This window comes from Anolis sagrei, chromosome 11 (genome assembly GCF_037176765.1).
Source record: "Anolis sagrei isolate rAnoSag1 chromosome 11, rAnoSag1.mat, whole genome shotgun sequence".
In the NCBI taxonomy this organism is placed as follows: domain Eukaryota; kingdom Metazoa; phylum Chordata; class Lepidosauria; order Squamata; family Dactyloidae; genus Anolis; species Anolis sagrei.
In genome coordinates, this window is record NC_090031.1 from 1,375,336 (window position 1) to 1,403,313 (window position 27,978).

At 46.2% G+C, this 27,978-nt stretch overlaps 1 protein-coding gene across 9 annotated transcripts in view; it reads left to right on the top strand.

The window, feature by feature from the left end:
• Positions 1 to 27,978, top strand: part of STRBP (spermatid perinuclear RNA binding protein) — a 160,742-nt gene that overhangs the window by 30,869 nt on the left and 101,895 nt on the right. The window contains exon 1 of one of the 9 annotated variants that reach the window (XM_067471749.1): positions 9,509 to 9,530. The exons of the other annotated variants lie outside the window; for them this stretch is intronic. The gene's annotated coding sequence lies outside the window, so the exon portion shown is untranslated. Of the gene's footprint in view, positions 1 to 9,508; positions 9,531 to 27,978 lie in introns of those variants that run through there. 9 annotated transcript variants of the gene reach the window in all.

Here is a 27,978-nt window from a genome sequence, read left to right on the forward strand (position 1 = left end):
GCGATGGTGGTGGGAGGGTGAGCAGGGCCTCTCCAGATGATTGAAGAGATCGTGTGGGTTCGTACACAGAGATGCGGTCACACAGGTAGGCAACTGTCTTTTGGGCTGCAAAGGTCGAAAGCAAGGTAGACTAATGGCTGGAAGCTCACTCCGATAGTTCTAGGCATGACAAAGTGACATATAACTAGGATAGAAGTTTTGGAGAGGGATGAAATGTGCAGACAATCTTAAATCACTAATAAAGTGCATTTAGGGACATATTGCTGTGAGTTTCCTTATTCTGGGAAGGCACACTGGAACAACCACATTTTCAGGCTCCTCCTAAAGACTGCCAGAGTTGGGGCATGCCTAATGTCTTGGGGAGTGAGTTCCAGAGTCGAGGGGCCACCACTGAGAAGGCTCTCTCCCTCATCCCCACCAATCGTGCTTGCAATGGTGGTGGGAGTGTGAGCAGGGCCTCTCCAGATGATCGAAGAGATCGTGTGGGTTCGTACACAGAGAAACGGTCACGCAGGTAGGCGGGTCCCAAACCGCTTAGGGCTTTGTAGGTAAGAACCTGCACCTTGAATTGGGACCGGAAAATGAACAGCAGCCAATGGAGCTCCTTAAACAGGAGGGTTGACCACTCCCTGTAAGGCTGATAACTGATGTGGCTGATAACAGCAAGGAGTGCCGTTACCTTCCCACTGGAGCAGTACCTATTGATCTACTCACATTTGCATGTTTTCAAACTGCTAGGTTGACAGAAGCTGGGGCTAACAGCAGAAGCTCACACTGCTCCCTGGATTCAAACCTGTGACCTTTTGGTTAACAAATTTAGCACCTCAGCAGTTTAACCTAGTGCCACCGGGGGCTCCCAGAAGTGTTAGCTGGCCCTGATTGTTTTCTCTCAGGGGAACTTCACCTGTAGCCCCAAGTGCCCGGGCCTATAGTTCAGGCTTTGAGCCTGGCAGAGCCTGCCTCTGAGTAAGGAGCGCTCCTTACTTGGTGCTTGGCTGCAAGCCCTGCGAAGCCCGGGCGTGTATGCCCAAAGCCTGCACCTGTGGATCCAAAGCAGTGGGGTGCATGCACCTGAGCACTGAGTAAGGAGTGCTCCTTACTCGGCGTCCAGCTGCGGGCCTTGCCAGGCCCCAACACTTTGGGCCTGTGTGCACGGAATTCGATCCGAAAAGCAGGCTTGGAGCCGGTACCCACTCCCGCCTGCCTTTCGTTTCGAGTCCATTTTCGTTCCAGGAGGGGCCTTCCCATTTCGTTCCTCTGAGTGTCTGTCTATATATGTTGTGTGTCTCTGGCATTGAATGTTTGCCATGTATCCGCCCTGAGTCCCCTGCGGGGTGAGAAAGGCGGGATATAAACACTGTAAATAAATAAATAAATAAAATGTGATGGATAATTGATGTTCAATGCATCGAATTCTCTGAGTGTTAGGTTCTTGTGGGTTTTTTCGGGCTATATGGCCATGTTCTAGAGGCATTTTCTCCTGACGTTTCGCCTGCATCTATGGCAAGCATCCTCAGAGGTTGTGAGGTCTGTTGGAATTAGGACAATGGGTTTATATATCTGTGGAATGACCAGGGTGGAACAAAGGACTCTTGTCTGCTGGAGCTAGGTGTGAATGTTTCAACTGATCACCCTCATTAGCATTTGAAGGCCTGCCTGAGCCTGGAACAAATTTTTGTTGAGAGGTGATTAGATGTCCTTGTTTGTTTCCTCTCTGCTGTTTTGCTGTTGTAATTTTAGAGTTTTTTAATACTGGTGGCCAGATTTTGTTCATTTTCATGGTCTCTTCCTTTCTGTTGAAATTGTCCACATGCTTGTGGATTTCAATGGCTTCTCTGTGTAGTCTCTGAGTGTTGTTACCATATTTGGCCCTGTTTCCTCCCCCCCCCCCAACCTCCCCCAAACAAACCGTAATTTATAAATTAGCGTGGGACAAGCATTTCCCAACGAGTGCTGGATTTATAGGTGGTCCTCGCAGGCCAGTTTGGCCAAGGAACTGCATTCAAATGGGTGCCTCCTCCGTTGTGTTTATTATTGGCAGGCGCCAACGAGGGCTCTGACGCGGAGCCTTGCTCTTGCCCATTCTTTGCTGCCAAGCGGCACAATCACCGTCAGTTAATTGCTGGTCTTGGCTCGGGAGAGATGATGGGGAGAAAGTGGGCACTCTGGCCGTGCTGAAGTGGTCTCTGGAGCCTCCTCTGTGCATCAGGCGTGGATTGAAGGAGGTGGTGGTCCTTCAGCTGGCCCCTTGCGCCCCGGATTTTATTTATTTATTTATTTAGAGGTTTTCTATACCGGCCTTCTCAACCTCGACGAGGGACTCAGGTCGGTTTACAGCATATATAAAATACAATCATATAAAAGACAACAAGTACAAATCATTACATATTAAAATAGTACAATACAGTACAGTAAATACATCATCATTACAAGGTTCTTGTGGGTTTTTTCGGGCTATAGAGCCATGTTCTAGAGGCATTTCTCCTGACGTTTCGCCTGCATCTATGGCAAGCATCCTCAGAGGTTGTGAGGTCTGTTGGAAGTAGGAAAAATGGGTTTATATATCTGTGGAATGGCTGGGGTGGGGCAAGGAGCTCTTCCCTGCTGCAGTTAGGTGTGAATGTTTGGCTGATCACCTTCATTAGCATTTGAAGGCCTGCCTGAGCCTGGGAAAATCTGTTGCTGGGAGGTGTTAATCTGTGCCTGGTTTTTTCCTCTCTGTTGTTTAGCTGTTATAATTTTTGAGTTTTTTAATACTGGTAGCCAGATGTTGTTCATTTTCATGGTCTCCTCCTTTCTGTTGACATTATCCACATGCTTCTTGTGGATTTCAATGGCTTCTCTGTGTAGCCTGACATGGTGGTTGTGAGCGTGGTCCAGCATTTCTGTGTTCTCAAATACTATGCTGTGTCCAGGCTGGTTCCTCAGGTGCTCTGCTATGGCTGACTTCTCTGGTTGAAGTAGTTTGCAGTGCCTTTCATGTTCCTTGATGCGTGTCTGGGCGCTGTGTTTGGTGGTCCCTATGTAGACTTGTCCACAGCTGCATGGTATACAATGGTAGACTCCTGCAGAGGTGAGAGGATCCCTCTTGTCCTTTGCTGAACGGAGCATTTGTTGGATTTTCTTGGTGGGTTTGTAGATAGTTTGTATGTTGTGTTTCCTCATCAGCTTCCCTATGCGATCAGTGGTTCCCTTGATGTCTGGCAGGAACACTTTCCCTCTGGATGGATCTTGGTCTGTACTCTCGTGGCTTGTTCGTGGTCTTGCAGCTCTTCTGATGTCTGAGGTGGAGTATCCATTGGCCTGGAGAAGCCTTCAACAATACATCATCATTACAGTTTCCTAAGCCAAATCGTCAGTCCAGTCATAGTCATAGTCATGCTCGTAGTCACAGTTCATCGTAATTCATCAAAGGGAAAGGTTCTAGGTTCAGTCCTCGAATGCCACATTCCAGAGCCAGGTTTTTAGTAATTTCCTGAACGTCAGGAGGTAGGGGGCAGATCTGACCTCTAGTGGGAGGGAGTTCCAAAGCTGGGGAGCCACCACCGAGAAGGCCCTGTCTCTCATCCCCACCAACCATGATTGCGAGGGTGGTGGGACCGAGAGCAGCCCCCCCCCCCCGGAAAATCTTAATAGCCTTGATGGTTCATAGGGGAGAATCCGTTCGGACAGGTAAACTCTCTTTGATTCTATGATTTCCTGCCCTGCAGCTCTCTGGAGACACAATGACCTCACAGGCAAGCTAGAAGGCAAATTTTCCATTATTTCTCAAAGTGTTCAGGACTGTTGCAAAGCCAAGTTCCACCTGAAAGTTGTAACAACTGTGAAAATAAATGTGAACCAACTACGCGGGTTGAATGAAAAGTAATGCCTCCACCTTTGTAACTTGGGTTTGGATGTGAATATTTTAATAAATCAAATGCAGAAATAATCCTTAGAATGTGCTGTCACGGAAGAAGTCGACACTCTGTTTCCACAACCCATTGTGCACAGATCTTCCGATAGCCAAGCAAAGCAATAATGTGACCCACACATTCTTGTGAAATGCCGATTATACTTGAAATTTCTCTGAGTGATATGACGATCGTCCTGAATCAATCTGTCAACCTTTTACTTGTGAAACTTGGTGGTTTCTGTCACAGGACGTCCAACTCTTTGTCACGCAAATCAGATGTTCCCACCTCAACATCTTTAAACTTACTCACCCAACGACGCACAGTACTCACATCAACACAATCACCATCAACAACTTGCATTCTCTGATGAATCTCCCTTGGGGTGACACCTTCTGCTGTCAAGAATTCAATGACTTCACATTGCTTAAGTTGCATTGACTGACCATCTGCACAGGGTTCCATCCTTCACACTTTAACAACACAACCGTTCCAAAATGGAACTGTAGAGGAGAGTCTACTGAACAAGCCAGTACCTGTTGCATACGTTGCTTAAGTCGCATTGACCGATCATCTGCGCAGGGTTCCATACTTCGCACTTTAAGAACACAACTATTCCATGGGTTGTTGTAGGTTTTTCCGGGCTATATGGCCATGTTCTGGAGGCGATTTTTCTCCTAGGAGAAAAAGGAGAAAAATTGCCTCCAGAACATGGCCATATAGCCCAGAAAAACCTACAACAACCCATGGATTCCGGCCATGAAAGCCTTCGACAATACAACTGTTCATGCTAGGGCTTCCCTACAAAATGGAACTGTAAAGGAGAGTCTACTGAACAAGCCAGTACCTGCCACATACGTTGCTTAAGTCACATTGACCGACTGTCTGTGCAGGGTTCCATATTTTGCACTTTAACAACACAACCGTTCCATGCTAGGGCTTCCCTACAAAATGGAACTGTAGAGGAGAGTACTGAACAAGCCAGTACCTGCCACATATGTTGCTTAAGTCACATTGACCGACCGTCTGTGCAGGGTTCCATACTTTGCACTTAAACAACACAACCGTTCCATGCTAGGGCTTCCCTACAAAATGGAACTGTAGAGGAGAGTCTACTGAACAAGCCAGTACCTGCCGCATACGTTGCTTAAGTCACATTGACTGACCGTCTGTGCAGGGTTCCATACTTTGCACTTTAACAACACAACCGTTCCATGCTAGGGCTTCCCTACAAAATGGAACTGTAGAGGAGAGTCTACTGAACAAGGCAGTACCTGCTGCATACCAGTACTACCATCTGTTAAGGGAGTTGCAAAGGTGGAGGCATTACTTTTCATTCAAACTATGTGATGAGTTAAAGCAAGGAAGTGAACACCAGTTCTGCTTAGAAATGCCTACATGGACAGATATGAGCTCCAAGTCCCAAAGGCTTCAGTACAAATCCATGGCTGGCAATTAATATCCCAGTGACGGATTCATAAGCTGGGGTTATTGATCTGCAGCCGCTCCATATTCAGGAAGAGTGCAGAGTCTTCCTGTAAAACGATGCCGGTGCACCTTGCATGCCTACCTTTGAACTTTTCCATGCCTGTAGTGCTTAGTTGCATACCTGTGCATTGTTTACCTTTGCCTTTTTCCGTACCTTTCGGGCGTTTTGCATTTTTACCTTTGCTCTTCTCCTTACCTTTAGCGATCCCGTGCAATATTTTACCCTCCGGTGCCCTTTGTGTCTTGGTTTTGATGTTCTGCTTCTTCAGCCGTGGTTTTATTGTTACATTTGAAAGGCTTCCATGTCCTTAACAGATTGTACACCATTTCGGGATTAGTGGGCGATGGCAACGCATGTCAGGGAGCCAGCCTTTTCCGTCACGGCGTGGGGACCTTCCGCATGCAGAGCATATGCCACATCCTTGAGCCTCCCGAGGAAAGCGCTCTTGGCCTTTCCCAGAATCCTTGCTCGCAGATGTCAGGGTTTGACTGACAATTGACAGGCTGTGTTCCCTAAAACGAGGCTACTGGTATGATGACGGGGAAGGAAGCGAGTCTGCTGCAGGCAAGTTTTGTGTTCAAACTTCATTTTTCTGCTGTTTTCTTGAAAACCTGACAGCCTTCATCAAGGATAGGCATGGGGGGAGCTCTTTGGCACATCTAATTTTAGCCCCATCACACTTTCCGCCTGCTGTAACCTATCGGAAATGTGGATTTTTGAAAACCGGTTTTGCGTGGAAGTCTCCATAGGCTGGCTTCTCTAATTTAAAGGATCGGGCTGTGGTGCAGCTAGATGATAGCCAGCTGCATTCAATCACTACTGACTGAGAGGTCATGAGTTCTAAGCCAGCTTGGATCAGAGTGAGCTTCCGGCCGTTAGTCTAGCTTGCTGTCGACCTTTGCAGCCCAAAAGACAGTTGCCTGCCTGCGTGACCGCATCTCTGTGTACGAACCCACACGATCTCTTCGATCATCTGGAATGGTCCTGCTCGTGCTCCCACCTCCATCACAAGCACAATTGGTGGGGACGAGTGAGAGCGCCTTCTTGGTGGTGGCCCCTCGACTCTGGAACTCACTCCCCAAGGATATTAGGCATGCCTCAACTCTGGCAGTCTTTAGGAGGAGCCTGAAAACGTGGTTGTTACAGTGTGCCTTCCCAGAATAAGTAAACTCCCAGCAATATGTCCCTAAACGCACTTTATTCGTGATTTAAGATTGTCTGCACATTTCATCCCTCTCCAAAACTTCTATCCTAGTTATCTGTCACCTTGTCATGCCCAGCACTATTTTTTAAATTTTTAATTATTACATTTGGCCCAGCCATAGGTTTTTAAACGCATTGTGTTATTGTTAATGTGTATTGCTTATTTTCTGCCTGTGAGTTTATTTATTGTTTTGTATTACTGTTGCTATTGTTTATTGTTGTATTGTGGGCTCGGCCTCATGTAAGCCTCACCGAGTCCCTTGGGGAGATGGTAGCGGGGTACAAATAAAGTATTATTATTATTATTATCTGTCAAGTAGGAAATTTAGTTACCGCTTTATGTGTGGAGGCTAATTTAACTAATTTACAACGCCATAAAATTTATCACCTCCTGCAACATCATTCTGGGAGTTTGTAGTTGCAACGTGACTGGGGGGACTCAGTCATTTCCCCAGTCAAGTGGACTCTTGCCCATGTGAACCCATTTGTGTGTTGATAAGTTAGCATTTAAGCTGCTGCAAGTTTCTACAATCGCCCCACATGGCTACGCCTGTGGAAATTGCTTTATTGCCTGCCTGTTTAGTGCTGTCACCCTTCCAAGGTGTGTTCCTCCTGCTACCGTCGGTACTCTCCCACCTAACGCAGTGGTTATACGATCTCCTCTTCACCTCCTGCAAAATCATTCTGGGGGTTTGTAGTTGCAACGTATCTGTTGCCCAGACATCCATGCAAGAGAGAGCCGTTGTCTTTTAAAGGACTGCACGGGAGAGTTGTTAACGTCACCTCTGAAATGCTGGCCGGTGCCTTTGGTTTGGGTCTCTCTTCCTCTCCATAACTTTGGTCTGTTTCCATCATGTGCAGGAGCTCACTGCCTTGTTGATTTAGGAGAGATTAATCTGATCTCTTTTTTCAATAGAGTTACAAGCTGGGTAGATGTGGGGAATGCCGTGGATGTAGCGTACCTGGATTTCAGGAAGGCCTTCTTTGACAAGGTCCCCCATGACCTTCTGGCAAGGAAACTAGTCCAAGGTGGGCGAGGCAAAACTACGGTGAGGTGGATCTGGAATTGGTTAAATGGACGAACCCAGAGGGTGATTCTCCCCAAGGCTTCCTCCTCTTCATCCTGGAAAGAAGGAACGAGTGGAGTGCCATCAGGAGGGTTCCGTCTGGGCCCGGTCCTGATCAGGATCTTCATCAATGACTCTTAGATGAAGGGCGAGAGGGCAGGATCATCAAGTTTGCAGACAACACCAAATGGGGAGGGAGAGCCAAGACTCCAGAGGACGGGAGCAGGATTCAAAACCATCTTGACAGATTAGAGAGATGATTGGCCAGAACTAACAAAATGAAGTTCCACAGGGACAAATGCAAGAGACTCCACTTTGGCAGGAAAAACGAAATGCAAAGATACAAAATGGGGGACGCCTCGTTCGAGAGCAATACATGTGAAAAAGATCTCGGAGTCCTCGTGGACAACAAGTTAAACATGAGCCAGGAATGTGATGTGGCGGCAAAAAAAGCCAATGGGATTTTGGCCTGCATCAATAGGAGCAGAGTGTCTAGATCTAAGGAAGTAATGCTCCCCATGCTCTATTCCGCTTTGGTTAGACCACACCACCTGGAATATTGTGTCCAATTCTGGGCACCACAACTGACGAGAGATATTGACAAGCTGGAATGTGTCCAGAGGAGGGCAACTAAAATGATCCAGGGTCTGGAGAACAAGCCCTATGAGGAGCGGCTTAAGGAGCTGCGCATGTTTAGCCTGAAGAAGAGAAGGCTGAGAGGAGATATGATGAGGGCCATGTATAAATATGTGAGAGGAAGCCACAGGGAAGAGGGAGCAAGCTTCCTTTCTGCTTCCCTGGAGACTAGGATGCAAGGGAACAATGGCTTCAAGCTACAAGAGAGGAGATGCCATCTGAACATGAGGAAGAACTTCCTGACTGTGAGAGCCGTTCAGCAGTGGAACTCTCTGCCCCAGAGTGTGGTGGAGGCTCCTTCTTTGGAAGCTTTCAAACATAGGCTGGATGGCCATCTGTCAGGGGTGATTTGAATGCAATATTCCTGCTTCTTGGCAGAATGGGGTTGGACTGGATGGCCCAGGAGGTCTCTTCCAATTCTTGGATTCTATGATCCTGCAAAATCATTCTGGGAGTTTGTAGTTGCAACGTATCTGTTCCCAGACATCGAAGAGAGAGTCGTTGTCTTTTAAAGGACTGCACGGGAGAGTTGTTAACGTCACCTCTGAAATGCTGTCCGGTGCATTTGGGTCTCTCTTCCTCTCCATAACTGTTTCCATCCTGTGCAGGACCTCGCTGCCTTGTTGATTTAGGAGAGAAAGCCTCTCCATTAAGGAGTGTCAGGCTTTGTAAATACATCTGGAGCAGCTCCATCTTGGCAGCGGACAAAGCATCCTGCCACAAGCCATGCACAGAAGTTGGCATTTCGCGTCCGGAGAGGGGTTTTTTCCCCCCCTTCCTTTTCTGTGCCCTTTTGCAACATGACGCTGCCGAAATGGCTCCGAGGTGGGAGTTGAACATTCGATGCTGCTCCGTGTGCTGTTATAACATGAGGGTGGTGCTAGGAATAAATGGTGCGATGTTGCCACCGATTCTCTTTCCTTTCTTCCTGCCTTCTGTGCAAGTAGGTGATGGCGTGTGAGGGTTTTGCAAGGGCGCTGGGTGCACCTGCATCACTTTGCGGTGCGGGCAGGAGGAGCGCAAGCCTTGCCAAGTGAGTGCAGGTGAGCTCACCTGCTCTATATGCCTTGGAACGGATCTCCAGCTTTGCAGGTTCGTCTTGGGCAGCACAAACCAGATGATCCTTCCACGTTAGCGGTGGGTTGGCCCCGTTTTCCCTCCCACTCTCTCTCGCTCTGCATTTGCACCTGAAACCTGACCACCCAGATCGCCTTCTCGTCTGCAAGGAAGGGAGCAAAGCCGGTATGGCTGGCACTTTCATCATCTCTTTCTTCCAACCCCCTCTCCCTTGGCTTGGTTCCTTGGATTCTGTTGCTGTGACTTTTGACGTGGATAGAGCCACCCACATTGGTGGTCTTGGGGTGGACATGCGGGCATGCAGGCGTAGCAGTGTTGGCGTGTCTTCTCCCTGTTTATGAAGAGCTTCTGTGAGTGATACAGTGTTCCCTCACTTGTCACGGGTGTTATGTTCCAGGACCACCCTTGAAAAGTGAAAATCCATGCTTTCGACGTGGATAGAGCCACCCATATTGGTGGTCTTGGGGTGGACATGCAAGCATGCATGCGTAGCAGTGTTGACGTGTCTTCTCCCTATTTATGAAGAGCTTCTGTGAGTGATACAGTGTTCCCTCACTTGTCACGGGTGTTATGCTCCAGGACCACCCTTGAAAAGTGAAAATCCACGCTTTCGACGTGGATAGAGCCACCCACATTGGTGGTCTTGGGGTGGACATGCAAGCATGCATGCGTAGCAGTGTTGATGTGTCTTCTCCCTATTTATGAAGAGCTTCTGTGAGTGATACAGTGTTCCCTCACTTGTCACGGGTGTTATGTTCCAGGACCACCCTCGATAAGTGAAAATCCACGCTTTTGACGTGGATAGAGCCACCCACATTTGTGGTCTTGGGGTGGACATGCGAGCATGCATGCGTAGCAGTGATGGCATGTCTTCTTTCTGTTTATGAAGAGCTTCTGTGAGTGATACAGTGTTCTCTCACTTATCACGGGTGTTATGTTCCAGGACCACCCTTGATAAGTGAAAATCCACGCTTTCGACATGGATAGAGCCACCCACATTTGTGATCTTGGGGTGGACATGCGAGCATGCATGCGTAGCAGAGATGGCGTGTCTTCTCCCTGTTTATGAAGAGCTTCTGTGAGTGATACAGTGTTCCCTCACTTGTCACGGGTGTTATGTTCCAGGACCAGCCTCGATAAGTGAAAATCCACACTTTTGACGTGGATAGAGCCACCCACATTGGTGGTCTTGGAGTGGACATGCGAGCATGCATGCGTAGCAGTTTTGGCGTGTCTTCTTCCTGTTTATGAAGAGCTTCTGTGAGTGATACAGTGTTCGCTCACTTGTCACGGGTGTTATGTTCCAGGACCACCCTCGATAAGTGAAAATCCACACTTTCGATAGAGCCACCCACATTTGTGGTCTTGGGGTGGACATGCGAGCATGCATGCGTAGCAGTGATGGCGTGTCTTCTCCCTGTTTATGAAGAGCTTCTGTGAGTGATACAGTGTTCGCTCACTTGTCATGGGTGTTATGTTCCAGGACCACCCTCGACAAGTGAAAATCCACACTTTTGATGTGGATAGAGCCACCTTGATATCTTTTGGGGTTTGCTTCAAGGGACCACCACCACTTGCATACCAAAGTCCCATTGTTCCATAGCATTAGGCCATGGTAGTTAAAGTGGTATCAAAGTGTATTAATTCAGTGGTGTCCATCAGTGGTTCCCAACTTTTTTTTTATTTGACCAGGGACCACTCTCCAAAGGGTTATGAATCCGTTTTTATTCAGCTTTAGATTCGGTTTGGTTATTTGAGGTGCTGATTTAGAAAACCGCATTGGATAGACCACATCACCTCTAGTTTCTGATACACAATAAATCCCAACCAGTAGTCACCATCTCCTCAGCCACAGAAAACCAGGGACCACTTTGACCAGGGACCACTCTCCAGCATTAGTTCCAAAAGGATTATGAATCATTTTTGGTCAGCTTTAGATTCAGTTTGGTTATTTAAGGTGCTGATTCTGAAAACAGCATTGGATAGACCACATCAGCTCTAGTTTCTGATACAGAACTTATGCCACTCTCCAACATGAGTACCAACAGGAATACAAATGGGTTTTGGTCAGCTTTTGGTTTGGTTATTTGAGGTGCTGATTCAGAAAACAGTATTGGATAGACCACATCAGCTCTAGTTTCTGATACAGAACACGTGCCACTCTCCAACATTAGTTCCAAAAGGATTACGAATCAGTTTTTGGTCAGCTTTAGATTTGGTTTGGTTATTTGAGGTGCTGGATTTAGAAAACAGCACTGGATAGACCACATAAGCTCTAGCTTCATATATAGAACATATGCCACCCAGTAGTTGCCATCTGCTCGTCCACAGAAAACCATATTTGCAAGACCAGTTGGTCTTCTTGCAACGGTGTAGTAATGGTGAGAACGCAGACCACTGATCTTGTGGATCACTGATGGTCCACGGACCACAGGTTGGGTATTTATTTATTTATTTACTTACTTACTTTATTTGTATACCGCTGGCTGTTCTCAGCCCTTAGGCGACTCACAGCGGTTCACAACAAGAACAGCAAAAATTGAATTCTACCATAACACGATATAAAAAACAGTTAACATCAAAACATAGTATAGAGAAGTATACAATTAACAACAATATACAATTAACACCAATAGCCATTCGCTAGCGTCTCATCACTAAAAACATGATCCATTGTTCCATTTCTATGTTCATTACATTCATTGCGCTGACTATTCGAACGCCTGCTCAAACAACCAGGTTTTCACTTTTTTACGGAATACCATTAATGATGGAGCTAGTCTAATGTCCGTGGGAAAGGCATTCCACAGCCGCGGGGCCACCACCGAGAAGGCCCTATCTCTCATCCCCGCCAGCTGTGCCTGTGAGGCAGGCAGGATCGAGAGCAGGGCCTCCCCGGAAGATCTCAAAGTCTTGGTGGGTTCATAGGCAGAGATGCGGTCAGATAGGTAGCTTGGGCCGGAACCGTTTAGGGCTTTAAGGGCCAACGCCAGCACTTTGAATTCAGCCCGGTAGCAGATCGGTAGCCAGTGGAGTTGGCGCAACAGGGGGGTTGTATGCTCCCTGCGCTCCGCTCCCATTAGAATCATGGCTGCCGAGCGTTGGACTAGTTGGAGCTTCCGAGCCGTCTTCAGAGGCAACCCCACGTAGAGAGCGTTGCAGTAGTCTAAACGGGATGTAACCAGAGCGTGGACTACCGTGGCCAAGTCAGACTTCCCAAGGTACGGGCGCAGCTGGCGCACAAGCTTTAGCTGTGCAAATGCTCCCCTGGTCACCGCCGAAACCTGGGGATCCAGGCTCAGCAACGAGTCCAGGGTACCACTGGTGTAGATGAACCCAATGTCCAGTTCACAGCTTGCAAGTCTCTTCTTTAGATTTTATGACTGTGGGATTGGGAGAATTTTCGTCCAAAAATATAATGATTCCAGTTTCTGGGCCTTTTGTAGACTCTTCTGGGACAGATCTGTAGACCTCGAGGACAATATTCAGTTCCTCTAGTCTGGGTTTAAATGCTCCTTTTCCTCATATCTGTGTGGACATTCCCGTGTGGCTTTTTCTGGTGTAAGCTCTGCTTTGTATGTGTTTGGTCTCCTCATCAGAGCCCAGATATCATTCCCTCCCCTTCTCAGCCACACGCTGAATGCAGATGAGGGTCCCATCCGGACGCATCATCCTGAGATTGCGAGCGCTTCTCCAGAAACAGAAAGAGAGAGGTTATTTTTCTTTCCTCTGTTTTTGTTCTTTTCTGAAGGCTTCCATCTGTTGCGAAGCCATATCTTCATTTCGTGAGCGCTCTGCCAGATTTGGAAAGGGGAAGGAAGGGGAAAAATAATTTGCGCAGTCGAGGGCTTGGAAGGAACCGCTTCCTTGGAGTCCTCGTGGACAACAAGTTAAACATGAGCCAACAATGTGATGTGGCGGCAAAAAAAGCCAATGGGATTTTGGCCTGCATCAAGAGGAGCATAGTGTCTAGATCTAAGGAAGTAATGCTCCCCATGCTCTATTCCGCTTTGGTTAGACCACTTTACCTGGAATATTGTGTCCAATTCTGGGCACCACAATTCAAGAGAGATATTGACAAGCTGGAATGTGTCCAGAGGAGGGACTAGGACGCAATGGGACAATGGCTTCAAACTACAAGAGAGGAGATTCCATCTGAACATGAGGAAGAACTTCCTGACTGAGAGAGCCGTTCAGCAGTGGAACTCTCTGCCCTGGGGTGTGGTGGAGGCTCCTTCTTGGGAGCTTTTAAACAGGGGCTGGATGGCCATCTGTCAGGGGTGATTTGAATGCAATATTCCTGCTTCTTGGTAGAATGGGGTTGGACTGGATGACGGCCCAGGAGGTCTCTTCCAACTCTTGGATTCTATGATTCCTTTCTGCTTCCCTGGAGACTAGGACGCGGTGGAGCAATGGCTTCAAAGTACAAGAGAGGAGATTCCATCTGAACATGAGGAAGAACTTCCTGACTGTGAGAGCCATTCAGCAGTGGAACTCTCTGCCCCGGAGTGTGGTGGAGGCTCCTTCTTTGGAAGCTTTGAAACAGAGGCTGGATGGCCATCTGTCAGGGGTGCTTTGAATGCAATATTCCTGCTTCTTGGCAGAATGGGGTTGGACTGGATGGCCCAGGAGGTCTCTTCCCACTCTTTGATTCTATGATTCTATGACTATTCGAAAAATGGAAAAGTGGGGACGCTCTGCAAACTGTGGGTCAAAACTGGGGCTCTCAAAATGGAAATCTCTATGATTTTGGGGTGCCTCCGAGCAGAAAATACGATACTGCTTTATGAACTTAGGAGGAGAAGGACCCTAAACTAAGAGCAGAAGTAAATGGCTTGAAATAGAAACCTGGATATATTTAGGAAGGATATCTTGCTTACGGGTTGACATCGGATACCTCCCATTTAGAGCTTAGTGGGTTCAAGAGGGTGTCTGGCCGCGCCATTAATCTTCCATTTGGGATGTCGGGCAGGTCCAGTCAAACGTGAGAAAGGCCTTTCCCTTTTTGGCCAGTAAGTTGCATAACTCTGCAGGACGAGAGGAATCCTTAGGCTGAATGGCTAGTGTGCAGGTACAGCTGTACCAGGAGCTCCAATTTTGTTTGCTTTGCATTGAATGTTTGTTATAGTCCTAAGTTTCAGGGACTCTGCAGATAGGTGGCTTCTTTTGGTTGCAATCGTAGGGCAAGCCACCTGTCAATTATCGTTAGGTTCCCTGGTCCCGCCCCCTTTTTGAGTTTTGGAGGGAATAGGAGCCTTTCTGAGTCAATGTGGACACTGGTGGAGTTTGAGGAAACTAGACCTTGACATTTGAGAGTTGTAATTACTGGGATTTATAGTTCTCTTACAATCAAAGAGTGTTCTAAACTCCACCAATGATGGAATTGAACCAAACTTGGCACACAGAACTCCCATGACTAAGAGAAAATACTGGAAGGGTTTGGTGGGCATTGAGCTTGAGTTTTGGATGTGTAGTTCACTTATATCCGGAACTCACTGTGGACTCAAACAATGATGGATCAGGACCAAACTTGGCACGGATACTCAATATGCCCAGATGTCAACACTGGTGGAGTTTTGGGGAAATAGACCTTGACATTTGGGAGTTGTAGTTGCTGGGATTTATAGTTCTCTTACAATCAAAGAGCATTCTAAACTCCACCAATGATGGAATTGAACCAAACTTGGCACACAGAACTCCCATGACCAAGAGAAAATACTGGAAGGGTTTGGTGGGCATTGACCTTGAGTTTTGGATGTGTAGTTCACCTATATCCAGAACTCACTGTGGACTCAAACAATGATGGATCTGGACCAAACTTGGCATGGATACTCAATATGCCCAAATGCGAACACTGGTGGAGTTTGGGGAAAAATAGACCTTGACATTTGGGAGTTGTAGTTGCTGGGATTTATAGTTCTCTTACAATCAAAGAGCGTTCTAAACTCCACTGATGATGGAATTGAACCAAACTTGGCACACCGAACTCCCATGACCAAGAGAAAATACTGGAAGGGTTTGGTGGGCATTGACCTTGAGTTTTGGATGTGTAGTTCACCTATATCCAGAACTCACTGTGGACTCAAACAATGATGGATCTGGACCAAACTTGGCACAGATACTCAATATGCCCAAATGCGAACACTGGTGGAGTTTGGGGAAATATAGACCTTGACATTTGGGAGTTGTAGTTGCTGGGATTTATAGTTCTCTTACAATCAAAGAGCGTTCTAAACTCCACCAGGGATGGAATTGAACCAAACTTGGCACATAGAACTCCCATGACCAAGAGAAAATACTGGAAGGGTTTGGTGGGCATTGACCCTGAGTTTTGGACGTGTAGTTCACCTATATCCAGAACTCACTGTGGACTCAAACAATGATGAATCAGGACCAAACTTGGCATGGATACTCAATATGGCCAAATGTGAACACTGGTGGAGTTTTGGGCGTGAATATTCCAAATGACCAAATATGCACACACATGGAGTTTGGGAGAAATGGACCTTGACATTTGGAAGTTGTAATTGCTGGGATTTATAGTTCTCCTTCAATCCAAGAGCATTCTAAACTCCACCAACGATGGAATTGAACCAAACTTGGCACACAGAACCCCCATGACTAAACAGAAAATGTGTTTTCTGATTGTCTTTGGTGACCCACAAAGGTTGAGAAATGCTGCCTTTGCAGATCAAGGGGGGCGATTGTGTGCATATATGTCCTTGAATGCCCTGCCTGCAATGCTTTGCTTGAGGCAAAGGTGCGCTGCCGGGTCTTTGCTCTGATGCGCTAATGCAGCACTGCTCAGGAGGAGCAGCAACAGCAGTGTCACCGGATCACATCTCCGATGCTCACGAAGGCGCCTCTTTGACGGACAGGACTGAGTGGGAGAGCCCACGACATGTCCGGATCTTGATGCAGAGAAATGCACTTGTGAGCCTCTCCATCCGGTGTATGGCTTGAGAACCATGACATAACCACTCCTCGCTTTTTCCCCCATTGGAAACCCCTCTCCAAACTCTCCCTGGGAAAACCTGTCCCTTTAAGTCCTTCGGTCTGCTTACCGACAGATGGAGCAATTATTTTCGGGGCGTCCCTCTCCCTCCCGCCTGTCTATCTGCTGTCATTTTTGCGGATGTCTCATTCAATTTATTCCTCATCGGAGTTGGGCGCTTTTTCCGCGGCTTGCTGAGCTGCAGATGTAGCTTCCATTGCGCTTGGTTGGAAGGGTAATTGGTTCCAGCCACTTGCTTTGCCTTCCTGGAGATATATATATATATATATATATATATATATATATTGTTTTGGGTAATGTTTTCTGAAAATGTGCGAATCCCCAAACCTCCTCTGCTTAAAATAGAATTGCTGGAAGAAGTGTCCTCGCTTTCACTCTTCAGGCTTGGCATTTCCAAGTCAGAAAACATTCAGTATGACTGTTGGATCAGGATTTTTTCCTCCCTGTGTGTACATTCTGTCTCCCATGCTTTGTAACATCTACAAAGCATGGGAGGGATAGCCAATAGTCCAGAGGACAGGAGCAGAATTCAAAACGATCTTGACAGATTAGAGAGATGATTGGCCAAAACTAACAAAATGAAGTTCAACGGTGATAAATGCAAGATACTCCACTTTGGCAGAAAAAATGAAATGCAAAGATACAGAATGGGGGACAATGCCTGGCTCGAGAGCAGTACGTGTGAAAAAGATCTTGGAGTCCTCGTGGACAACAAGTTAAACATGAGCCAGGAATGTGATGTGGCGGCAAAAAAAGCCAATGGGATTTTGGCCTGCATCAAGAGGAGCCTCGTGTCTAGATCTAGAGAAGTCCTGCTCCCCATGCTCTAGTCTGCTTTGGTTAGACCACACTTGGAATATTGTGTCCAATTCTGGGCACCACAATTCAAGAGAGATATTGACTCTAAGCTGGAATGTGTCCAGAGGAGAGCGACTAAAATGATCAAGGGTCTGGAGAACAAGCCCTATGAGGAGCGGCTTAGGGAACTGGGCATGTTTAGCCTGAAGAAGAGAAGGCTGAGAGGAGACATGATAGCCAGGGATAAATATGTGGGAGGAAGCCACAGGGAGGAGGAGGGAGCAAGCTTCCTTTCTGCTTCCCTGGAGACTAGGACGCAATGGAACCATGGCTTCAAACTCCAAGAGAGGAGATTCCATCTGAACACGAGGAAGAACTTCCTGATTGTGAGAGCCGTTCAGCAGTGGAACTCTCTGCCCCGGAGTGTGGTGGAGGCTCCTTCTTTGGAAGCTTTGAAACAGAGGCTGGATGGCCATCTGTCAGGGGTGATTTGAATGCAATATTCCTGCTTCTTGGCAGAATGGGGTTGGACTGGATGGCCCAGGAGGTCTCTTCCAACTCTTAGATTCTATGATTCTATGATTCTAACTCCCTGACTGAGAGAGCCGTTCAGCAGTGGAACTCTCTGCCCCGGAGTGTGGTGGAGGCTTCTTCTTTGGAAGCTTTGAAGCAGAGGCTGGGTGGCCATCTGTCAGGGGTGCTTTGAATGCAATATTCCTGCTTCTTGGCAGAATGGGGTTGGACTGGATGACGGCCCAGGAGGTCTCTTCCAACTCTTAGATTCTATGATTCTAACTTCCTGACTGTGAGAGCCGTTCAGCAGTGGAACTCTCTGCCCCAGAGGGAGTGTGGTGGAGGCTCCTTCTTTGGAAGCCTTTAAGCAGAGGCTGGATGGCCATCTGTCAGGGGTGATTTGAATGCAATATTCCTGCTTCTTGGCAGAATGGGGTTGGACTGGATGATGGCCCAGGAGGTCTCTTCCCACTCTTTGATTCTATAACCCCCCCTTGTCACAATCTGTGTTTGCATTTCCTTTCCTTTGCTTGGAAGTGTGGAATATTTGAATTTACGGCCACTAAATGCTGCGTTCTGTGTATTGTAAGCCCTGCGTGGAGTTGCGCTCCCTTTTCCTATCAATGGCTTTCTTCTGGGAGAGGAAGGCTGAGCATTGCTGAGAGTTGTTCCCCCCTCCTTCCTCACCTTGGCTGCCTCTTTTCTTCCTCCCACCCCCACAAACCTGCTTTGTTTTCTCAGCATTGGGTCCCTCAGGAATGATTCCTGGATATGCAAGAGAGTCCTGCGGAGCATCCCTATTTTTAGCTCTGCAGTAGAGGTTTTTGAGCGGATCCCACTGCCTTGCTTGTAGGGTTTCGGCTGCATTTGATCCTGCCCTTGAAGAACATGACAAGGCACACGCAAGCGAGCCATGCAACCGTTTTGCAACCTCTTCCTCCCAGTGCTCCCAGCAATCACTTTTGCAAGGGAATGGCCCTTTGCCGTCACTCAAGCTGTCTCAGCACAGATTTCATTCCTGGGGTGGAGAAGGAAGAGAAGGAAGAGACCTTGCAGATCGTTAGACTGCGCTGGGAGAGGGATTTGGTACATGGGTTTGTTCATTTATTTATTTACTAGCCGTCCCCTGCCACGCGTTGCTGTGGCCCACTTTGGTGATCTGGAAAATAAAGTAATGAGAAAGTGTTGGTGTCTAATGTATGTAATTTCTTTCTGCTTGCGGGTAAACAGTATTTCTTGCTGTTTCTTTATAAGTGTGGATGTGGAGATTGCCCAGTTTGCCCACTCTGGAACATACAAGATATCATTGTCCTTGTTTAGGAGTCCCTTTCCAATCTATGAGACTATACCTGTGTGTGTGTGAAGCATATATACCAATCTATATCTATGGCTGGATGGCTCTTTGTCAGGAGGGCTTTGATTATGTTTTCTTGCCCTGGTGAAGGGACTCGGATTGGGTGGCCTTAAGTATTTTCTGTTGGTCATCGGGATTCTGCATGGGAAGTTTGCCCCAATTCTGTCATTGGTGGGGTTCAGAATGCTCTTTGATTGTAGGTGAACTATAAATCCCAGCAACTACGACTCCTAAATGTCAAGGTCTATTTCCCCCAAACTCCATTTGTGTGCATATTTGGGCATATGGAATATTCGTGCCAAGTTTGGTCCAGATCTATCATTGTTTTGAGTCCAAAATGCTCTCTGGATGTTGGTAAACTACAACTCCCAAACTCAAGGTAAATGCCCAAGAAGCCCTTCTAGTGTTTTCTGTTGATCATGGGAGTTCTGTGTGCCAAGATTGGTTCAATTCCATCATTGGTGGAGTTCAGAATGCTCTTTGATTGTGGGTGTCCTATAAATCCCAGCAACTACAGCTCCCAAATGACAAAATCAATGTTTTTGAGTGATGGATATACATTGGGTTGATAGGTGTCTTGTGTCCAAATTTGGTGTCAGTTTGTCCAGTGGTTTTTGAGTTCTGTTAATCCCACAAACGGACATTACATTTTAATTTATATAGATTTGCCGCATTTGCATACCGCCTTTCTCAGCCAGAGGCGACTCAAAGCGGTACACAGTCAGCAGCTATTCGATGCCATAACAGTGACCAAGATGCAGTTCAAGTCATTATAAAAACAATCAAAACATTTAAAATGAAACAATACAGCATGTCAAAACAAGATCCTAAAGAACCTCCTTACTAAAATCATTGTCCAATTGCATCATCAGTCGTTCCATATATTCGTTTTCGTCTAATTATGCTCCAGTAGTCAAAGCTTGCTCAAAGAGCCACGTCTTAACCATTTTGCGGAATGTTAGAAGGGTGGGAACCGATCTTATATCTCTGGGAAGGGCATTCCGTAGCTGAGGGGCCACCACTGAGAAGGCCCCGTCTCTCATCCTTGCGAGGAAGGCAGGATTGAGAGCAGGGCCTCCTCAGATGATCTTAAAGTCCTAGATGGTTCGTAAGGAGAGATACTTTTGGATAGGTAAGCTGGACCGGAACCATTTAGGGCTTTATAGGCTACAGCCAGCACTTTGAATTATGCCCGGTATCAGACTGGCAGCCAGTGGAGCTGGTGCAACAGAGGAGTCGGGTTGTTTTGTGTTTTCTGGGTTGTCTGGCCATGTTCCAGCAGCATTCTCTCCTGACGTTTCACCCACAACTATGGCAGGCTTTTTTAGAAGTTTCACGAGACCAGTCACTCTAGTTGTAACAGTGTAGGCTGTGGACCATATTTTAGCTCTTGCGGACCACTGATGGGCTTTACTGTCTACACGGTGCAGTAACATACAGTTGCTTTTCAAGGATCTCAGTCAGCAGCAGACATTTGAAGTGATAGTGATGATGATGATAAATAATAATTTTTGGCTCACAAATGGAACTTTGAAAAAGGAGACAAAGGAGGGCCTGATTCTGGCAGCCCAAGAACAAGCCATTCGAACCAATGCCATCAAAGTCAGAATTGAAAAGTCGAGGTCAGATCCCAAGACTCTGTAGACTCTGCAAGGAAGCAGATGAAACCATAGATCCCATCCTCAGCTGCTGCAAGAAGTTCGCGAACAGACTACAAGCAGAGGCACAACACCGTTGCTCAGATGATTCATTGGAACTTGTGCCACAAATGCCATCAAAGCAAGAATTGAAAAGTCGACAACAGATCCCAAATGTAGACTCTGCAAGGAAGCAGATGAAGCCATAGATCCCATCCTCAGCTGCTGCAAGAAGATCGCGCAGACAGACTACAAGCAGAGGCACAACACAGTTGCTCGGATGATCCATTGGAACTTGTGCCACAAACACCATGGTGAGATCACAAGGCTGAAAAAGTTACAGAAAATGAACACACCAAACTCCTCTGGGACTTCCGGATTCAGACAGACAGAGTTCTGGAGCGCAACACTCCTGACCTCACAATCGAGTTAAAAAACAAAATATGGATCGTCGATGTTGCAATCCCAGGTGACAGAAGGATTGAAGAGAAAGAACTGGAAAAACTGACACAATATGAGGATTGAAAGATTGAACTGCAAAGACTCTGGCACAAGCCAGTAAAGGGGGTCCCAGTGGTGATCAGCACACTGGGTGCAGTGCCTCAAGACCTTGGCCTGCACTTAAACACAATCGGCGCTGACAAGATTAACATCTGCCAGCTGCAGAAGACCACCTTACAGGGATCTGCACGCATTATTCCCCGATACATCACACAGTCCTAGACACTTGGGAAGTGTCCGACGTGTGATCCAATACAACAGCCAGCAGAGTGTCTGCTGTGGACTCACCTTGTTGTGTTTCTAATAATAATAATAATAATAATAATAATAATAATAATAATAATAATAGTGGTAATGGTGCCACTGCATCAGTTATGTGGTGTCAGGGGATGCAGTAGGAGCCGTGGAAAAGGCAGCTTGCAGTGAATCATGTTGGTGAGCTAGTTATCCACACTTTGTGGGGGAAATGGGATGCAACCCAAGTATTAATTTCCACATTACGAAAAATCATGGTGTGCATTATCCACAATTTGTTCCTTATTGCATGATCTGGCTTTATTCTCTCCCAAATATTGCATAATCTGGCTTTCTTCGCTTGTTACCAGAAGTGGGACCCGAACATCACAATCGACCAGATGAACCCAGGACCCCAGAGGGCAGGGAGGATGAAGGAAGTGCCGTTGTCGAGGGAGGTGTTTTGGAAGCCTACTAATCGCTTGCTTGGCACGAGGGATAAAAATATGACACTGCTGCCGGGGAAGGAGGATTGTTTATCTTGTCTGCACCACTTCTACATTTAAAAAGCACCACTGATCTCTATATCTTTTGTTTTGTTAAGGAAGCATAATTAGACATGGGTTGTTGTGAGTTTTCCGAGCTGTCTCATGTTCCAGAAGCATTCTTTCCTGACATTTCACCTCCATCTACAGCAGGTTGCAATTAGACATGGCTTTTTCTGCTATTTTGCTTCTTGAACTGCCTTTTGAACTAATTATTTATTTATCGTGTCATCAGCAACCAGACATTTGTATTACATTTTTAACGAAAACAAACAAACAAACAGGCAAAACACAGAATTTGCAAGCTTGGTAGTGGATTAAATGTCCTTTGACCAGTTTCGGCCCCCTTGGAGTGCCTCTGGTGTTGCCGCAAGGAGGTCCTCCCTTGTGCATCATGTGGCAGGGCTCAGGGTGCATTGCAGCAAGTGGTCAGTGGTTTGCTCTTCTCCACACTCGCATGCCGTGGACTCCACTTTGTGGCCCCATTTCATAAGATTGGCTCTGCATCTCGTGGTGCCAATATGGCTCTCAATAAATGTAAGAATGGCAAAACAGCTGGCCTGGATGGTCTACGGATGGAACAAATCAAGAACTTTGGTCCAAAAGCAAGGCGCTGGCTGCTGGAGCTGATGAACAACTGCACTGCATCCTGTCAGATCCCCAAAATCTGGAGGAAAGCAAGAGTCATCGCCATCTTGAAGCCAGGCAAAGACCGTAACGACCCAAAAAGCTACAGACCAATCTCCCTGTTGTGCCACCTCTACAAAGATCTGGAGAGACTTATTTTGCATAGAATTATGGGAAAAAATAGACCCATGTCTGATTCCACAGCAAGCCGGCTTCAGGAAAGGCAAAAGCTGCACATCGTAAGTGCTGAACCTGACTCAGCACATAGAAGATGGCTTTGAAAGGCAGCAGATCACAGGAGCTGTCTTCATAGACCTGCCAGCAGCTTATGATACCGTAAACCACCGCCTCCTCCTGAGAAAAATGTCTAATATCACCAAGGACGACCACCTCACCCGCCTCATAGGAAACCTGCTACAGAACAGGAGCTTTTTTGTTGAGTTCTAGGGCCAGAGAAGTAGATGGTGGAAACAGAAGAACGGGAAGCGTGATTGCCCCATCCATGTTCAACATCTACACAAATGACCAGCCACTGCCAGAAGGGACAGAGAGCTTCATCTATGCTGATGATCGTGTCATCACTGCTCAAGCAGGGAGCTTTGAGATGGTAGAACAGAAGCTATCTGAAGCTCTAGGTGCTCTTACTGCCTATTACAGGGGAAACCAGCTGATCCCTAACCCATCTAAAACACAGACATGTGCCTTTCATCTCAAGAACAGACAAGCATCCCGAGCTCTGAGGATCACCTGGGAAGGAAGGAATCCCACTGGAGCATTGCAGCACACCCAAGTACCTTGAACTAGTTGCCATTTCTGTCTGTCTGTCTGTCTCTGTCCCTTTCCCCTTTCCATTTTGCAAATCTGCAGTTCCACCGTGGCCTTTTCCGTGTCTCTCTTTGCTCGTTTAAAGATTAATGAGCCCTTCACTTAAATGCACTGCTAGCTTGTCAGTCGCTGCCTCAATAGTTTTATGCATTTTTAAAAAGGGATGCAAACGGAAGGGAAGCCAGGAACCTTACAAAATAAAAATACCCCTCCCCAGGCAATTGGTAAAAGGATTTATGGGCATCCTGCTCACCTTTCCACCTTCGAAATATTTGCAAAAGGAGGATGGTTCAGAGACACGCCAAAGCGCAACAATACACAAGGGTTAACGTTATTTGTTGAAAGTTGTATTACATGGCATGCTCTTTGGCCACTTGTTTCAATATATTGGGCTGGACGTACATTAATGTGGACTAATCTGACCGCCCAAGCTTGTTGAAGTGCATTTAAAGAGGTTTGCTGGGTACAGTACGTACGCTCCCTGCTTCCCTGTAACTGTTTGAGTGTGTGATAAGGAGCATTTTGTCTCCTTTCCAAAGGCTGCTTGGGCCAAAAGTAATTGCATGTAATTGCTCGCCCTGACCTGGGCTTCAAACTGCCAACCTTACAATTAGCAAGATTTACTGCAACTGGCAGTTAACCTGTTGTGCTAAAGCCCGGCCCTAAATAATAATCTTACTATTGTTGTTGCTTCAACTCATTTCCAACCTTTGCCGTTGCCTTCCTCTGAGAGAGAGTGTGACTTTATCAAAATGATCCAAAAGCAGGGATTTGAACCCTGATTTGCCAAAGCTCAAACCATGATACCTGGTTGTGGCGCAGCTGGTTGGGAGTCAGCTGCATTAAAATCACAACTAACCAAACTTGTGGCACAAGTTCCGTTGTATCATCTGAGCAACGGTGTTGTGCCTCTGCTTGTAGTCTGTTTGTGTGATCTTCTTGCAGCAGCTGAGGATGGGATCTATTGTTTCATCGGCTTCCTTGGAAGAGTCTACACCTGGAATCTGTCATTGACTTTTCAATTTTGGCTTTGATGATGATGATGATTATTATTATTATTATGGACTGGGTTGTGGTGCAGCTGGTTGGGAGTCAGCTGCATTAAAATCACTACTAACCAAACTTGTGGCACACATTCCAATGAATAATCTGAGCAACGGTGTTGTGCCTCTGCTTGTAGTCTGTCTGCACGATATTCTTGCAGCAACTGAGGATGGGATCTATTGTTTCATCTGCTTCCTTGAAGAGTCTACACTTGGGATCTGTCGTTGACTTTTCAATTTTGGCTTTGATGATGATGATGATGATGATGATGATGATGATGATGATGATGATGATGATTATTATTATTATTATGGACTGGGTTGTGGTGCAGCTGGTTGGGAGTCAGCTGCATTAAAATCACAACTAACTGAACTTGTGGCACAAGTTTCAATGAATTATCTGAGCAAGGGTGTTGTGCCTCTGCTTGTAGTCTGTCTGCGCGATTTTCTTGCAGCAGCTGAGGATGGGATCCATTGTTTCATCTGCTTCCTTGAAGAGTCTACACCTGGGATCTGTCGTTGACTTTTCAATTTTGGCTTTGATGATGACGATGATTATGATTATGATGATGATTATTATGGACTGGGTTGTGGTGCAGCTGACATTAAAATCACTACTAACCAAGAAGTCATGAGTTCGAAGCTAGGCCGGGTCAGAGCAAGCTCCCGATTATTACTCTAGCTTGCTGTTGACCTTTGCAGCCCAAAAGACAGTTGCATCTATCAAGTAGGAAATTTAGGTACTGCTTTATTTAGGTAAATTTAAGTAGCAGCGCTCCATCCAGTCACGCTGGTCACAGGACCTAGGAGGTGTCTAAGCACAATGCCGGCTCTTTGGCTTAGAAATGGAGATAATTACCACGCCCCTGAGTCGGACACGACTGGAATTAATGTCAAGGGAAAACCTTTACCTTACCTTTATGCGGAGAGGCTAATTTAACTAATTTACGACACCATAAAAATCTCCATCAGTGTGCAAAAGAATGAGAGAGTACTCCATCGGTGTCAGAAGTGGACAGTGAAGCGACAGCTCCCCCGGTGGCTGGAATTCAAGCATACCCTCATGAAGCTGGAAAAGTTAAATAGCCTCTGTGTGTCTGTCTATATATGTTGTGTGTCTAAATGGTGTTGACTGTTTGTCACGTATATATGTGTATTGTGCAGGGTGAGAAGGGAGGAATAGAAATACTGTAAATAATAAATAAATACCATATTGGCTTTATAATTTCACTATACACCTCCTTTGGTTCTGTTTCATTGGAAAGTCCCGTATCCCTCTTTCCCGCTCTCTTGGGAAGGGTTTTGGCATTTTCTTGGGTGAGATGGTGGGCCCTTGTCCTGGTTGGGTTGGGTTATGATGTCAAAGTCCAGTGCCAACGCTTCCCGTCCCATCAGGGCTTCTCCGAACAGCTCTTTCCTCTCCGGTGACCCAGATACACACTTTCCCCGCTGTGATGGATGCTACCGGAGAGAACTTTGGATGCAGGCCAGGAATTAAAATTATACCGCAGAAGGAACATGGTGCGCTTTCTAATTCTTTTCTCTCTCTCGCTCTATGAGTGATGGGGAACGCTACCTGCAAAAGGAGGAAAGAAAGAAAGGGCAACACGTGGGAAACAGGAAAGATCGACCATCTCGTGGATCTCCGTCAGCATCAAACTTCTCTCAGAAGCAATTCAGTTCTGCACAATCCCAAGAACAAAGCCTGGAAGGATCTTTTGACCGATACTGGAATTGAAGTATCCATTTTCTCCATTTGGCTTCTGTTCTTGCTGATGGTCAGACTTGGTTGCATTTGAATCTCTCCTTCTCGGATTATCCGATATTCAGCACCACCTCCTCCTTTCCCCATATTTGTGCCCATTTAATTCTGTATATTTTAAGTTGTATACTAATGCTTTTATGTCAAGCTGCTGTGAGTCCCTTTCGGCAGAGATAAAGTAGGTTTAAATAATAATAATAATAATAATAATAATAATAATAATAATATATTTTAAAGTGTATGCAACAAGTTAAACATGAGCCAACAATGTGATGTGGCGGCAAAAAAAGCCAATGGGATTTTGGCCTGCATCAATAGGAGCCTAGTGTCTAGATCTAGGGAAGTAATGCTACCCCTCTATTCTGCTCTGGTTAGACCACACCTGGAATATTGTGTCCAGTTCTGGACACCACAATTCAAGAGAGATATTGACTCTAAGCTGGAATGTGTCCAGAGGAGGGCGACTCAAAGGATCAAGGGTCTGGAGAACAAGCCCTATGAGGAGCGGCTTAAGGAGCTGGGCATATTTAGCCTGAAGAAGAGAAGGCTGAGAGGAGATATGATGATAGCCATGTATAAATATGTGAGAGGAAGCCACAGGGAGGAGGAGGGAGCAAGCTTGTTTTCTGCTTCCTTGGAGACTAGGACGCAATGGAGGAATGGCTTCAAACTACAAGAGAGGAGATTCCACCTGAACACGAGGAAGAACTTCCTGACTGTGAGAGCCGTTCAGCAGTGGAACTCTCTGCCCTGGAGGGAGTGTGGTGGAGGCTCCTTCTTTGGAAGCTTTGAAACAGGGGCTGGATGGCCATCTGTCAGGGGTGATTTGAATGCAATATTCCTGCTTCTTGGCAGAATGGGGTTGGACTGGATGATGGCCCAGGAGGTCTCTTCCAACTCTTTGGTTCTATGATTCTATGCTGACACTTTTATGTCAAGCAGCTTTGAATCCCCTTTGGGGAGATAAAACAAGATATTAAATAATAATAATAATAATAATAATAATAATAATAATAATAATAATGTCCCAGTGATGAAGGGCACACTGGGTACAGTGCCTAAAGACCTTGGCCTGCACTTAAAAAAAAGTGCTGACAAAATTACCATCTTTCAGCTGCAAAAAGCCACTCTACTCGGATCTGCACTCATTATTCACGATATATCACACATTTGGGAAGTGTCCAACATGGGATCCAACACAACAGCCAGCAGAGTTTGCTGTGGACTCATCTTGTTGTGTTTCTAATAATAATAATAATAATAATAATAATAATAAAAATAATAGTAGTAGTAGTAGTAGTATATTTTAAAGTGTATGCTGACGCTTTTATGTCAAGCACCTTTGAATCCCCTTTGGGGAGATAAAACAAGGTATTAATAAATAAAATAATAATAACAATGTCCCAGTGATGAAGGGCACACTGGGTGCAGTGCTTAAAGACCTTGGCCTGCACTTAAAAACAAGCGGTGCTGACAAAATTACCATCTTCCAGCTGCAAAAAGCCACTCTACTTGGATCTGCACTCATTATTCACGATACATCACACAGTCCTAGGCATTTGGGAAGTGTCCAACATGGGATCCAACACAACAGCCAGCAGAGTTTGCTGTGGAGTCATCTTGTTGTGTTTCTAATAATAATAATAATAATAATAATAATCTGTTACTTCACACAGTCCTAGACGCTTGGGAAGTGTTTGACTTGTGATTTTGTGATACGAAATCCAGCATATAGATCTCGTTTGCTGTGACATATTGT